We start from the raw sequence: 13,921 nt of genomic DNA on the forward strand, positions 1-13,921 counted from the left end.
GTAGTATTTCTTCAAATATTTGCCGTTCAATGCTCTGGGAAATTCAACTCCTTCGAGAGTTTCTAGAATATAGGCATTACCGGGAGCTGAGCGTTTTATCCGATAAGGACCTTCCCAATTAGGAGACCACTTCCCAAACTTTGAACTTTTAGTTCCGACTGGCAGAATCAACTTCCATACCAAATCCTTATCGGCAAACTCCTTAGCCTTCACCTTTTTATCATACCATCTGGCAACTCTCTTCTTATTTTCTTCTATACTCATCAAAGCCGTTAACCGATGCCCTGCCAAATCATCTAACTCATCGGTCATTAAAGTGGCATAATCATCGGCAGCCAATTGATCTTGAAAAGATAATCGCCTAGATCCAGCCTTAATCTCCCAAGGCAAAACCGCATCATGTCCGTACACCAATTGATAAGGTGACACCTTGGTCGATCCATGACAAGCCATCCGATAAGACCACAGTGCTTCATTCAACAATGTATGCCACTGCCTAGGATTTTCTTCAATCTTTCGTTTAATAAGCTTGATAATTCCCTTGTTAGATGCTTCGGCCTGCCCATTGGCTTGAGCATAGTAAGGAGAAGAATTCAACACTTTAATTCCCATACCGATTGCAAACTCATCGAACTCCCCCGACGTAAACATGGTGCCCTGATCGGTGGTAATCGTTTGAGGAATCCCAAATCGGTAAATAATATGCTCCTTCACAAAATCAATCATATTAGCCGATGTGACTTTCTTCAAGGGAATAGCCTCGACCCATTTGGTAAAATAGTCAGTGGCAACTAGAATGAATTTATGCCCTTTGCTAGATGGTGGATGGATCTGGCCGATCAGATCGATGGCCCACCCCCGGAACGGCCAAGGTTTTATTATGGGATTCATAACCGATGCCGGTGCTCTCTGGATATTACCGAACTTTTGACAACCTTGACATCCCTTGAAATATTTAAAACAGTCTTCAAGTATAGTTGGCCAAAAATATCCATTCCTTCGAATCATCCATTTCATCTTAAAAGCTGACTGATGCGCTCCACACACTCCTTCATGGATTTCTCCCATCAAACTTCTGGCTTCATCATCACCTAGACATCGGAGAAGAATCCCGTCGATAGTTCGATAATACAATTCATTTTCAAGGATCACATACTTGGTTGCTTGAAATCGAACCCGTCTTTCAACCTTTTTGGACGGATCTTTTAGATAATCAATAATTTCTTCCCTCCAATCACCGGTAGTGACTGCCGATGTTGCAATAATCATTGGCTGATATCCCGAAGCGTGCTGGGCTAACCGATTAGCGTCTTCATTATGCAATCGGGGAATATGCTCCAATCGGAAGTTCTTGAATTCCTTCAACAGTTGCATACTTCTCTCGAAATAAGTTATGAGAACCTCACTTCGGCACTCATAGCTTCCAGCCAATTGATTTATAACCAACATGGAATCTCCGAATACTTCAACAGCATCAGCACGAACTTCTCTTAACAACTCCAATCCCTTGATCAGAGCCTGATACTCAGCCTGATTATTTGTTGATGCAGCAACAATCGGCAAGGAAAATTCATACTTCCTCCCCTTAGGGGAGACTAATATAATGCCGATTCCTGCTCCCCGGTCACAGGTAGATCCATCAAAGAAGAGCGTCCAGGGTGCAATTTCCAAGGTCTCCACTAGACTGCAATGCTGAGTCACGAAATCGGCCATGACCTGCCCTTTGACCGCCTTAGCCGACTCGTAACGCAAATCGAACTCCGACAGCGCCAAAATCCATTTACCAATCCTACCACTCATAATCGGCATAGATAGCATGTATCGGACCACGTCATCTTTGCAAACAACAGCACATTCGGCCGACAACAGGTAATGTCTTAGCTTGACGCATGAAAAATATAAGCATAAGCACAGCTTCTCAATGGCCGAATACCTGATTTCAGCATCAATTAATCTCCTACTCAAATAATAAATTACCCTCTCTTTCCCTTCAAATTCTTGAACTAAAGCTGAACCGATAACCGATCCATCGGTAGACAAATATAATTTGAAGGGTTTCCCTTGTTGAGGTGGAACTAAAACCGGAGGGTTTACTAGATACCTTTTGATTTCGTCTAGAGCCAACTGCTGTTCTTTTCCCCAAACAAACTCCTGATCGGCCTTCAATTTAAGGAGAGGACTAAAAGCACGAATTCTCCCAGATAAATTCGATATAAATCTTCTGATAAAATTCACCTTGCCGATCAAGGATTGGAGCTCAGTTTTATTGGTAGGGGCCACTATTTTATTGATGGCATCAATAGATCTTCGACTGATTTCAATACCCCTCTGATGTACCATAAAACCAAGAAACTGCCCTGCCGATACGCCAAATGCACATTTGTTGGGGTTCATCTTCAATCCATGCTTCCTGGTGCACTCCAATATTTTTCGTAAATCGGCGAGATGCTCTGAGAAATCTCCAGACTTAACCACCACATCATCAATATAAATTTCTACGATCTTGCCGATGAACTCATGAAATATAAAATTCATGGCCCTTTGATAAGTAGCACCAGCATTTTTTAACCCAAAAGTCATGACTATCCATTCAAATAGTCCAACATGACCAGGACACCTGAATGCGGTTTTTGGAATATCCTCCTCTGCCATGAATATTTGATTGTAACCCGCATTACCATCCATGAAGCTGATAACCCGATGGCCAGCCGCAGCATCAACTAGTAGATCGGCGACAGGCATTGGATATCCGTCCATCGGCGTAGCTTTATTGAGATTCCTGAAATCAATGCACACCCGAAGCTTCCCGTTCTTCTTGTAAACCGGAACAACATTGGAAATCCATTCGGCATACCGACACTGCCGAATAAACTTAGCTTCAATAAGTTTAGTGATTTCGGCCTTAATATCAGGTAGAATGTTAGGATTACATCGGCGGGCTGGTTGCTGATGTGGCCGAAACCCAGTCTTGATAGGTAACCGATGTTCAACAATTGATCGGTCTAAACCAGGCATCTCTGTATAATCCCAAGCAAAGCAATCTTTATATTCCTTTAACAAACTAGTTAACTGCCGTTTACACTCAGGATCTAATCTAGCACTAATAAAAGTAGGCCTAGGCTTATCACCACTACCTATATCTACTTCCACCAAATCATCGGCCGATGTGAATCCCTGGCCTAATTTCCCGTCATCGGCGAATCTATCCATTAAAAACCGTCGTCAGAACCGACTGCTTGGATCGGTGGAATCTCATAATCGGCAACTTTGAGAAAATCTTTCTCCCAAACTTCTCCTGAAATGCACCTAGTCTTTTCATAAGTATCTGCCTCTGCCGATGCGATAACATAAGAAGAATCCCCTGGGACGATCTCAATCTTGTCACCTACCCACTGAACCAAGCACTGGTGCATCGTGGATGGGACACAACAATTGGCATGAATCCAATCTCTCCCCAATAGTAAATTGTAGGCACCTTTTCCGCTGATCACGAAAAAAGTTGTCGGCAAGGTTTTGCTGCCGATGGTCAACTCTACACATATCGCCCCCTTGACTGGAGATACGTTTCCCTCAAAGTCTTTGAGCATCATATCGGTCTTGGTCAAATCTTGATCCCCTTTCCCAAGCTTCCGATATACTGCATACGGCATAATATTAATAGCAGCTCCACCATCAACTAGGATCTTCGTCATTGGCTGCCCATCAACCCTTCCTTTGATGAACAAAGCTTTAAGATGCTGCCTCTCGTTATCGGCAGGTTTCTCAAAGATAGCCGTCATCGGATCCAGAGCCAACTGAGCTATCTGATCAGAAAATCCTAACTCATCGTCACTGGCTGGTGCAAGAAACTCCATCGGCAACATGAATACCATGTTGACGCCTGCCGATGGACCTTCCCTCTTAGTGTCTGCCGGCTGCCGACTTTCAGAATTCTCTCCTTTATTTAACTCCTCTTGCCTTTCACGTTGCAATCTCCTTTTCTGTGTCTTAGTTAATCCTTGAGGGCACCATGGAGGAAGTGGCCTTTGCCTTGCCGTCGGACGTTGGTCCTCTCTTAGCTCCATACGATGCGTATTGGCATCCCTGCAAAATATGAATTCATCGGGAACCCGCGCATCAGCCATTCTTTCAAGCTCCTCTTGGTTTCTGGGAAAATACTGGACACGGTCACCAAGCCGATCACGAACGCTAAGCCTGCCCCCCAGCCGATCATGAACTGATGCCCTTCCTCTGATCGGCCCATTAAATCGTCGTTCCTCATCATGATAACGTCGATCGTTCCTATCGTACCTATCATAACCATTGCATTCAGGACAGTCTCTGACAGTAGGGAGCTTGATATTTTCTTCCCAACAATGGATGAAGAATGGGCAATTCCAATGATCCCTATGCCGATTCCACTCCTGTCGGCGTCTTTCTTCTTCCCGTTGATAATCTTCCTGCTGGCGCCGATACCGATCTTCCCGTTGTTGCCATCTCTCTCGAGGCCTTCTATGAGTTATGACAATACCAGATCGAGGAATTCTTCCTGAGCTAGTTCCTTCCTGGACCAAGCCCTTACTTTTTGCATCAGCGGTAGTAACTTGATGCTGAGGATCTACCGATGCACTCTTCTCGGCGGTCTCCGACGTCAAGACCTTAGCCTTCCCCTTAGCATCCAACATATTCGTCGGGAAAGGATGTTGGTCTATCTTCATCGGCTTCTGGGCTTTGGAACTATCAAACTTGATTCTCCCTGACTCTATGGCCGATTGCAACTGTTGTCTGAATACTTTGCACTCATTGGTATCATGCGAAGTTGCATTATGCCACTTGCAATACCTCATCCTCTTCAACTCTTCTGCCGACGGAATCACGTGGTTAGGTGACAATTTGATTTGACCTTCCTGAAGTAAAAAGTCAAATATCCTGTCGGCCTTGGCGGTATCAAATGCAAACTTCTCTGGTTCCTTCTGCCCAAAAGGACAAGACATCGGCTTCTTGTTTTTTACCCACTCTGCTAAGCCGATTACTGGTTCTTCATCGGAATCTGAGCTTGTTGCCTCGTCAACAAATGAGACTTTCTTATTCCATGCCCTCTTAGGTTCGAAAGGCTTGATGTCTTGATCAGATATCCTCTGCACCAAGTGACTTAAACTTTCGAACTTCTGAGAGGCATACTTATCCCTGATGTGTGGCAACAGACCTTGGAAAGCCAAATCGGCTAGTTGCCGATCATCCAGAACCAGGCTATAGCATTTATTTTTGACTTCTCGTATCCTCTGCACAAATCCCTCAACCGACTCGTCATTACGTTGCCTCAGCTTGACCAAGTCGGTGATTTTCTTCTCATGAACCCCCGAGAAGAAGTATTTGTGGAATTGCTTCTCCAGATCGGCCCAAGTAATTACTGAATTGGGAGGCAATGATATGAACCAAGTAAAGGCCGATCCAGATAATGATGATGAAAATAGGCGAACTCTCAATTCGTCCCTGCTACCAGCTTCTCCACATTGGATAATGAACCTGTTGACATGCTCCATGGTTGACGTATCGTCCTGTCCGGAAAATTTTGTGAAATCCGGTACTTTGTACCGATGTGGAAGCGGGATCAAATCATACGCGGGAGGATACGGCGTCCGATAAGAATAAGTGTTGACTTTGGGTTTTATCCCAAATTGTTCCCTCATTACTTCGGCAATCTTATCGGCCCAATACGCATCGGCATCTTGCCGATGAGGCAGCTGCGGATCTGGCATTTGGTGGCGAACCTCCACGTGTCTGTTCGGGACGTGACCTGTATGGAACATCGTATTGGTCGCCTGTCCTCCAATCTGCGGACTACCAAACTGTTGTCCACCGATTGGCTGTCCTCCGAGTTGCTGTCCAAAATTTATTGGCTGGTTGGGAATTCCCTGACCTTGGAACCCGGGATACACCTGTCCCTGCTGGAACCCCGTAGTCTGATAACCTTGCTGGGGCGACTGTGGAAAGGCTTGCTGTCCAAGCCATCCATTACTAGCGTTCATCGGCATAGGTGCTGCCGATGATTGGTAATTGGGTACCGTCGTCGAATTGACATACCCTGACTGGGCGATAGGCCTCTGTTGCATCAGCATTGACTCTGCCGATGCGTTAGGCATCTGGAACATTGGATCTTGAGGATTTCCAGCGTGAGGCCTTGCAGTAGTAGTTGTGGTATACCGAGGACTCTGGTTCACCGGCACATTGGAGGGTGCCGATGTCATAGGAGTTTTGCCCCTCATATCAGCTATCTGTGACGTTCCCGGCGTCAACTCTGGAGGCATACCATAACCCCACCAGCTAGGAGGAAGAGTTAACCCTGACATAGCCGATGCCAACATATCTGTTGTCAGTTTATGCTGCCCAACAGAAATTTGTGGGTTAGTTGCCATCGGCATAGATGGTGCACCAGTAGCCCCCGACGTATTTGGAGGAACGGCAGTCTGTGCACTCGCACTCGTCAAAGCAGCCGATGGAGCCGTGACCTCTGGTGCCGTGGGTTGATGATGGGAGGGGCCCACATAATCCGGCGGGATTTGTCCTTCCTTGAAGGTTCTTGCCACGGCGTTGAAAACCGTATTAGATAGTACACCAGCTTGATTAATCAACGCTCGATTGATGGCATTATCAACCATGTCTTGAAGCTTGCCAGGGTTGGCGTCAAAGGTGACCTGCCGTGGTGCCGGTAATGCATCTTTCTGGACCGCTTCGCCGCTCCTGTTTATGCTGAAAGACTTCAGGCATTGCTGCTTGAACTCTTCCATAGCTTGGGCAATAGCTTGCTTCTGCTCATCCTTGAGGTTAGCTTCCGTCACGGGGATGACATTGTCTTGATCGAGGTCAGAGATCGACATGTTGATCTTGATCTTGAATCGGTCCCACTGGGCGTGCCAAAAGATGTGTTGATGCAAAATTGATCTGCAAACACAAAGGGCTAATACCCAATTCAAACGTTAAGGCGTGCCAGCCGATTTGACCCTACTATCGGCAAAGGTGATAACTCGAATACTTTAGTCCTGACAACAGCGATGCGCCCGGATGTCACGGCTAAGAGGTACTCACGCGGAACTCGAGAATACGCCGAGCTTAAGTCGACGAATTCCTAAGAACTCGTAATAAGAAAGAAAAAAGGGTGACGAAGTCGTCGAAAAGTAAACGCTGGAATATGAGTAAAATGTGTGTTTGATTGATTTCTTGATGATAATTACAAGGTCTTAGGGCTTATATTTATACCCTGCTCAAAGAGCTACGACCAGACACGTTTAGAATTCGAATTCCAAATTACACGGAACCCGTACACAAAACGATACGAATAACATAAGGAAATAATAAAACCACCCTTCGTGACAAACCGAAACTCCTCCACATGACAACTGGCAACTTCCGGACTCCTCCCTTTGCGTCATCGGCAATCCTCTCGCCATAGTCATCGGCAGACCCTTTTACTCAGTCATCGGTACCATGCTATTGTCTGAGGACTTAGTCACAATCAACTCCTCCCTCATCGGCAACCACTCTTACCAGCTCCCCATATCATACTGCCACCCTGTCTTGCCATCCTGGACACGTGCCCAAAAACGGTGTCAACAAGTTTCAAACTTGTTTTTGAGACTAACATGTAGATCTTTTGAATACAAAACCAACGCAATTTTAACGAGTCAAAACGGAGTTAAAACGAATATTTTATGAGCAAAAGAAAGTCAGTGGCAAACTTGTAATTTTCTGAAAACGTATTTTGAATAAACCAGCACGGAGTACGTTTTTAAACTGTGAAAACGTATTTTGAATTCAACCGATCGGAATACGTAATCTAATTGAGAAAACGTATTTTGAGAAAGGCGCTTGGACTGCGGGTTAAGACTTTAAAAACTAGGGGGGCTCTTTTGCAAAAATCGCGGCCGAAGGGGTATCCTTCATCTGGGGCCGTTGGATCGCGAGTGAATGGCCAAGATTAGATCGGGGGTGGGGGAGGGGAGGCAGACGGCCGGAGTTGGAGGTGTCGGCGGTGGCGCCATGGCCGAACATGGCCGGAGCTCGCGGTTTGCGCGATTTAGGGCACGAGAGACTAAACCGAAAGCACCAGAACGCGGAGGAGCTCGGTGCGAACTCACCTGGGGCCAAGATTGGAACCGACAGAGTCCGACTCGGGCTTACGACGGCACGGGGCGGACGGTGGCTCTGCAAGGAGTTCGGCGACGGTTAGCCGTGCACAGAAAGCACGAAATCGCGAGCAAAGAGTCTCGGCGACTTCGCAACGGAGAAAAGAGGCTCGGCAAGGGGCTCACGGAGGCAGAGGCGCTATGAACCGAGACTTCACCTTCGGCGGCGATCTCGATCCTATTCGGCGACGGCAGCAGCTCGGCTAGGGTTCGAGTCCGTGCCAAAACTGGGGTTGGGGGGGTTCGGCGAGGCCAAGGCCACTATTTAAGAGGGTCATGGCTTGCGGGGCAAGCCAAACACGGCGAATCCGCGCGGCGGTTTCAATCTCATGGTGGAGTCCGGCTCCATCACGAGGTGGAAGAAGGCCCTGACAGGTGGGCCCCACCTGTCTGTGACCTAGAAGCACGGGACCCGCTTGTCGGTGGAAGAAGAGAGGGGAGAAAAGCGCTGGCGCTGGGCTGTTGCGCAGTGGGCCGGAAGCTGGGCCGCGGTCCACTTGGGCCACAGAGAACAAGAAGGAGGGGGAAAAAGTTCTGGGCCTTCGGGCCGATTTCCAGGGAGAGGAAGGAGAAAAATAAATCTCTCTTTTTATTTATTCAAAACCTCTTTCAAATTTAATTTAAAATCTGTTTGAAATATATTTTTGAACCTTAGTCAAAATCATTCATTACAATAAATCAAATGCAAGGACATGCGTGCTCAAACAAGTTGCTAACTCCTATAGTAAATTTTAATTCAAAGAAAAATATTATTTTTCCTATATTTCATGGGCACAAAAATACACAAGTTAACAATTTATCCTATTTTGGAAAATTGTAAATTTTGGGGTGTTACAAATAGCAGGTGATGAGTTCCTATCCACACTCAGTCTTACACGGTGTGAAAACATACAGGTATCTTGGCTTGCCTGTGAGCCTGTCTATATGGGTCGTTCAAGGAAACAAACATTTGCATATCTCAAAGATAGAGTTTTGAAGCACATACATAGCTAGAAGGAGAAGCTTTTGTCGAAGGCCAGAAAAGAGACTCTTAAAATGTGGTGGCCCAAGCAATTCCAAGCTATGTGATGGCCTGTTTTGATATTACAAAGTCGTTGGCGGATGAGATTAGTACCTTGATTTGCCGTTTCTGGTGGGCCCAAATGGATAACGAAAATAAATTACATTGGGTATCCTGGAAGACTTTGTCAACTCAAAAAGATAAGGTTTGTACGGGATACAGGGACCTCCATCTTTTAAATCTAGCTATGCTAATGAGACAAGCTTGGTGCATTTTGCAAAACCCAGAATCTTTATGTGCAAGATTACTCACAGCCTGGTATTGCCCAAGTGGTGACCTTTTGCAGGTATCGGAGGGCCCGAGAATTTCTTACACCTGGCGTAGCGTTGTCGGGGGATTTGAAGCTTTGAAGAATGGTTTGATCTGGCGGATTGCTGATGGCACCCAAGTTAGAATTTGGGATGATCCTTGGATCCCAATTCCCAACTGGTATAACCCGCAGACCAAAAACACCAAGGGGTTCTGTGCTACTCTCAAAGATTGAAGAACTCATCGATCTGACTACTAGAACATGGGACACCCAACTTGTGCGTGAGATTTTCTGGGAAGAAGACGTTCCAGATATTTTGGCAATCCCGGTGCAGCTTGGCAGAGATGACGTTATTGCCTGGCACCATGATAGCAAAGGGATGTTTTCAGTCAAGTCAACATACCATGTGTTAGCTGATGAAGAGAAGCGCCAGCAGTAGAACCAACAAGGAGAAAGTAGCTTGAGCAGTAGAGAAGGTGATCACGATGCACAAAATTGGAAGAAATTGTGGAAGCTTCCATGTTCTCCAAAGATACGCCATTTCATTTGGCGTCTGGCTCACAACAGTTTACCACTAAAGCAAAACATCAAACGGAGAGGGTTACCCTTGACACAAGATGTTCGGTGTGCCTGCGCTTTGATGAGGATGGGGGATCACTGTTTCTTAAAATGCAAGCTAATGAAGAGATGCTGGCGTATCTTGGAGATGGAACAAACACGCCTTGCTTTGCTGTTAGCCAAATCAGCGAAGGTGTTTGTTTGGAATGTGCTGCAACTTGAACAAAGCTTGGCCTGCAAGGCTAGCCTCTTGGTGTGGAAATGGTGGGATGCAAGAAATAAGGTAAATACTGGAGATTCAATCTAGAACATACACAATGTCTGTCATTCAGTCTTAGAGATGGTGGGGCTGATAAAATTACCAACAATGAAGTGTCCTCAAAATCAATACCGATGGAGCATTTGTGCAGGCAACTAAGAATGGTTCCTAGGGTTTCATTATTAGAGATTACACCGGTGAACATGTGCTAGCAGGTGCAGAAAATGCTGGTCAGCCGGAAGCAGTTAATTACCTGCCTCAAAGCCCTTGAGACAGCAGAATTGTACGGCATCTCCAATGTGCAGCTGGAAGTTGACTCAAGTGTTCTAAAGGAGGCTATTATATCTTATGCACATGATCGTGCTCCTTGTGGAATGATTTTTAGGGATATCTGAAACTCTTAGCTAATGAGTTTATGTGTTTAGCTATTTCTCTCATCCCACGTTGTTCTAACTCGTCTGCGCACGAGCTTGCTAGTTTGGGTTTAGTTTGGGACTCCGAACTGTTGAAATATAAGGCATTTTCATATTTATTTTAATCCATAAAAATGACGTAATAAAAGGGATAATTACGACATGAATTATTTGAGAAAAACAATTCATGACAAATATTAAAAGGATGACTATCAATTTGCCGAAGCAAATTAAGAAGACAAAACATGCAACTAATATTATTTTATTTATGTGAATCATCATAGATGTGAGCAATGTATCCTCAATAACCGAAACAAAGATGAATACAGAAATATATGGTACCAATAAAAGATTATTCACATAATCATCCAAGCAAAACATGTAGGATAATAACAAAATGCTACCTAGGAATATCCTGATATTAACAGTCAAATTAACAATAGGATGAAGGAGATTATACCCTGCGGCAGAACCGCTCGCACCGGGAAAAGTCATGGTGGTGCTTTGTCGTTGTAGTCGTCCCGCTCGATGCAGTGCCAAAAAGGTTGTCGTGTAGTCGCCGCAGAATCACCAGCGAGTAGTCGTGTCGCCAACGACATTCCCCAAAAACGTAATCGCCCGTCCTCACCCAAGCAGATGAAGCGCACGACGGAGACGCGTTCCGGAGGCCTACTCTTCCATCTCTGGTGCTCGCCGGAGATGGAACGGAAAGGACTTACGTAACTGGATGTGGTTTTTTTTCTTCGTAAGCGAACCGAGAGAGTGCGGGTCCTTTTATACGCAAGCAGAAGGAGGAAGGCCAGGCGCGGAACAGAAAGGTCGCGACTCTTTGCGGTGAAGGAGACAGAAATAGACAGGAGTTACCAGAAACTCCTCTCAATCAAGACCATGAAGGCAGGAGTTACGGGAGTTACCAGAAACTCCTCTCAATGAAAACCATGAAGGCATGAGTTACGGGAGTTACCAGAAACTCCTCTCAATCAAAACCATGAAGGCAGGAGTTACGGGAGTTACCAGAAACTCCTCTCAATCAAAACCATGAAGGAATGAGATGCAAAGTTAAAGGCCTCGCCTGCCCGCCCGTCCGCTCGTTCGTTGCCTGCCTGCCTCGCCGCGCCACGTCACGTCGTCTCTCGGTTAAATTCCCATACGGTACAAAATAAATTAATGCATACGTAAGGACCATTGAGTTTAATAGATATTATTAAATTAATGGGCTAGACCCATAATATCCAACAATCCCCACCAAAGTTTAGGGTACACAATTTGAAGTTCTCAAATACCACATTCTTTTTATATACCAGTGTTTCGATGGAGACTGTTAAGTTGAACATCCATCTAGAAGACTAGCTACACTCAGCCACAACTGAACAATGGACAGAACCTTGAATTGACAGTTTTGTGTGAGATGAGTTTCGCAAAGCCTCTTAACTGATACTAGGCTGCCAAGTACCTTCCCTATGTTTGAAGCATATAAGTCACATTTCGGGGCCTTTTCATGAGCATCTAGAGATTACCCACATCTCATAGATTGTGACTAACAATCGAGCTCATATAGGTGTGTTCCTTATAGGATGTTCTGTAGGACAACATCCCCGCTATACCAAGCCGCTCGGATCACATTAAGAACTTAATCAACCTGCCTTACAGTACTGGAGAGACGATGCATCTCCAACGAGCTGAGTTATAGTCTAAGGGGTCTCTCCCTCAGTCAGTCAACAACTTGTTTTACCATCCTAATTCATGGGATCTCCAATCACATAGGACAGGTTACTACTGATGCTGGCTCTACGTGGGTCTCAAACCCAGCTCCCTCGACGCGCCTTCTATCACATTTCGTGACAGACCCTTAGTAAATTGATTTGCCAGATTGTTTGATGTATGGACATAGTCCAAACCAATTACTCCAGAGTTTCTCAATTTTCTGACAGTCTTCAAACGTCGTTTCACATGCTTTGTGGACTTCATGTTATCCTTAGAACTGTTTACCTTTGTAATCACAGTTTGGTTATCACAGTTCATAGAAATTGCTGGGATTGGTTTCTCAACAATCGGCAAGTCCATCAGGAGATCTCGAAGCCACTCAGCCTCAGCACTAGCAGTATCCAATGCGGTCAGTTCTGCTTCCATTGTAGACTTCGTTAAGATAGTCTGCTTGCAAGACTTCCAAGAAACAGCACCACCTCCAAATAGGAACACATATCCACTCGTGGCATAAAGTTGATCTGCATCAGAAATCCAATTAGCATCACAGTAACCCTCTAGTACCCTTGGGTACCCGGAAAAGTAAATGCCATAACTCATTGTCCCTTTCAAGTAGCGCAACACTCTTTCAAGAGCGTTCCACTGAGTATCTCCCGGATTTGACACAAACCGGCTCAATTTGCTCACAGCAAATGAGATATCAGGCCTGGTTGCGCTAGCTAGGTACATGAGAGAGCCAATTATCTGTGAATATCTCAATTGGTCTCTTGCAATTCTGCGATTCTTTCTCAAATGAACGCTTGGATCATACGGGGTAGGAGCAGGCGTACACTCACTGTACCCAAATCGGTTCAAGACCTTTTCCACATAGTGGGACTACATAAGAGTTACCCCACCATTTCCTTCCTCCCGTGAAAGCTTAATGTTAAGAATGACATCAGCCTCACCCAAGTCTTTCATCTCAAAATTGTTTGACAAAAATTCTTTTACTTCTTTGATCACATTTAAATTGTTGCCAAATATTAATATATCATCCACATATAAGCACAGTATCACACCATCACCACCACCAAACCGATAGTATACACATTTATCACCTTCATTCACAGCAAAGCCAGCTGATGTTAAAGTTTTGTCAAACTTCTCATGCCACTGCTTTGGGGCTTGCTTTAGGCCGTACAAGGACTTCAATAACTTATAAACCTTACCCTCCTGACCATTTGCAATGAACCCATCGGGCTGATCCATGTAGATCTCTTCATCAAGCTCTCCATTTAGGAAAGCTGTCTTAACATCCATCTGATGAATGAGAAAACCATGTGAGGCAGCCAGAGATAGCAACACACGAATGGTCGTCAGTCGGGCAACAGGTGAGTAAGTGTCAAAATAATCTTCACCTTCCTTCTGGGTATAGCCCTTAGCAACAAGCCTTGCCTTGTACTTCTCAATTGTACCATCAGGCCTCAGCTTCTTTTTAAAACACCCATTTGCAGCCCACAGGCTTGCAACCAAATG

This window comes from Sorghum bicolor, chromosome 7 (genome assembly GCF_000003195.3).
Source record: "Sorghum bicolor cultivar BTx623 chromosome 7, Sorghum_bicolor_NCBIv3, whole genome shotgun sequence".
Taxonomy (NCBI): Eukaryota; Viridiplantae; Streptophyta; class Magnoliopsida; order Poales; family Poaceae; genus Sorghum; species Sorghum bicolor.